The sequence below is a fragment of the Emiliania huxleyi genome (assembly GCF_000372725.1).
Source record: "Emiliania huxleyi CCMP1516 unplaced genomic scaffold EMIHUscaffold_259, whole genome shotgun sequence".
Lineage (NCBI taxonomy): Eukaryota > Haptophyta > Isochrysidales > Noelaerhabdaceae > Emiliania > Emiliania huxleyi.
This window is the reverse complement of record NW_005200095.1, coordinates 147,719-150,546: the sequence shown is the minus strand read 5'-3', so window position 1 is coordinate 150,546 and position 2,828 is coordinate 147,719.

The window sequence follows — 2,828 nt, the reverse complement described above, 5'->3', positions numbered from 1 at the left end:
TGCACCGACGCCTCGCCGGCCAAATTCGCAACCACCGGCTCCACGCAGCAGACGGCGTGCGCCAAGGGGTCGTACACGGACGCGTACGGCCAGGGCGCGTGCACGCCCTGCGCCGGCGGCACGTACCAGGACGAGGAAGGCAAGACGGCGTGCGAGCCGTGCGAGGCGGGAAGCCACTGCGCTGTTGGCGCGACGGCGGCGCTGCCGTGCGAGGCTGGCAGCTACTCGAGCGCCACCAACCTCACCGACGCGAGCGAGTGCACCGCCGCCTCGCCGGGCCACTTCGCCACCACCGGCTCCACGCAGCAGACGGCGTGCCGCGAGGGCAGCTTCGCCAACGGCACCCGCAACGACGGGTGCGAGCTGTGCCCCGAGGGGTACTACCAGGACCAGCCCGCCGCCGCCGCCTGCGTCCGCTGCGCTGCTGGCAAGTTTTGCCCGGTGGGGTCGTCGCGCGAGCTGGACGCGCAGTGCGAGGCGGGCACGTACGCGAGGCTGACCGACCGGAGCGGCGACCCCGAGTGCCTCGACTGCCCCGCCGGCTCGTCGTGCGGCGGCGGGGCGGCGCCGCCCTCCGAGTGCTCGCCGGGCTCTTTCGCCGCCACGGCCGGCCTCTCCGAGTGCGCCAGCTGTGCGGGCGGGACGTACCAGGGCGAGTCGAACGCGACGAGCTGCCTTCCGTGCGTGGAGGGCAGCTACTGCGCCGAGGGCGCGTCGGCGCCGCTGCCGTGCGAGGCTGGCAGCTACTCGACCGCCACCAACCTCACCGCCGCGGGCGAGTGCACCGACGCCTCGCCGGGCCACTTCGCCACCACCGGCTCCACGCAGCAGACGGCGTGCGCCAAGGGGTCGTACACGGACGCGTACGGGCAGGGCGCGTGCACGCCCTGCGCCGGCGGCACGTACCAGGACGAGGAAGGCAAGACGGCGTGCGAGCCGTGCGAGGCGGGAAGCTACTGCGCTGTTGGCGCGGCGGCGGCGCTGCCGTGCGAGGCTGGCAGCTACTCGAGCGCCACCAACCTCACCGACGCGAGCGAGTGCACCGCCGCCACGCCGGGCCACTTCGCCACCACCGGCTCCACCGAGCAGACGGCGTGCCGCGAGGGCAGCTTCGCCAACGGCACCCGCAACGACGCGTGCGAGCTGTGCCCCGAGGGGTACTACCAGGACCAGCCCGCCGCCGCCGCCTGCGTCCGCTGCGCTGCTGGCAAGTTTTGCCCGGTGGGGTCGTCGCGCGAGCTGGACGCGCAGTGCGAGGCGGGCACGTACGCGAGGCTGACCGACCGGAGCGGCGACCCCGAGTGCCTCGACTGCCCCGCCGGCTCGTCGTGCGGCGGCGGGGCGGCGCCGCCCTCCGAGTGCTCGCCGGGCTCTTTCGCCGCCACGGCCGGCCTCTCCGAGTGCGCCAGCTGTGCGGGCGGGACGTACCAGGGCGAGTCGAACGCGACGAGCTGCCTTCCGTGCGTGGAGGGCAGCTACTGCGCCGAGGGCGCGTCGGCGCCGCTGCCGTGCGTTGCGGGCAGCTACTCGACCGCCACCAACCTCACCGCCGCGGGCGAGTGCACCGACGCCTCGCCGGGCCACTTCGCCACCACCGGCTCCACGCAGCAGACGGCGTGCGCCAAGGGGTCGTACACGGACGCGTACGGGCAGGGCGCGTGCACGCCCTGCGCCGGCGGCACGTACCAGGACGAGGAAGGCAAGACGGCGTGCGAGCCGTGCGAGGCGGGAAGCTACTGCGCTGTTGGCGCGGCGGCGGCGCTGCCGTGCGAGGCTGGCAGCTACTCGAGCGCCACCAACCTCACCGACGCGAGCGAGTGCACCGACGCCACGCCGGGCCACTTCGCCACCACCGGCTCCACCGAGCAGACGGCGTGCCGCGAGGGCAGCTTCGCCAACGGCACCCGCAACGACGCGTGCGAGCTGTGCCCCGAGGGGTACTACCAGGACCAGCCCGCCGCCGCCGCCTGCGTCCGCTGCGCTGCTGGCAAGTTTTGCCCGGTGGGGTCGTCGCGCGAGCTGGACGCGCAGTGCGAGGCGGGCACGTACGCGAGGCTGACCGACCGGAGCGGCAACCCCGAGTGCCTCGACTGCCCCGCCGGCTCGTCGTGCGGCGGCGGGGCGGCGCCGCCCTCCGAGTGCTCGCCGGGCTCTTTCGCCGCCACGGCCGGCCTCTCCGAGTGCGCCAGCTGTGCGGGCGGGACGTACCAGGGCGAGTCGAACGCGACGAGCTGCCTTCCGTGCGTGGAGGGCAGCTACTGCGCCGAGGGCGCGTCGGCGCCGCTGCCGTGCGTTGCAGGCAGCTACTCGACCGCCACCAACCTCACCGCCGCGGGCGAGTGCACCGACGCCTCGCCGGGCCACTTCGCCACCACCGGCTCCACGCAGCAGACGGCGTGCGCCAAGGGGTCGTACACGGACGCGTACGGGCAGGGCGCGTGCACGCCCTGCGCCGGCGGCACGTACCAGGACGAGGAAGGCAAGACGGCGTGCGAGCCGTGCGAGGCGGGAAGCCACTGCGCTGTTGGCGCGGCGGCGGCGCTGCCGTGCGAGGCTGGCAGCTACTCGAGCGCCACCAACCTCACCGACGCGAGCGAGTGCACCGACGCCACGCCGGGCCACTTCGCCACCACCGGCTCCACCGAGCAGACGGCGTGCCGCGAGGGCAGCTTCGCCAACGGCACCCGCAACGACGCGTGCGAGCTGTGCCCCGAGGGGTACTACCAGGACCAGCCCGCCGCCGCCGCCTGCGTCCGCTGCGCTGCTGGCAAGTTTTGCCCGGTGGGGTCGTCGCGCGAGCTGGACGCGCAGTGCGAGGCGGCACGTAC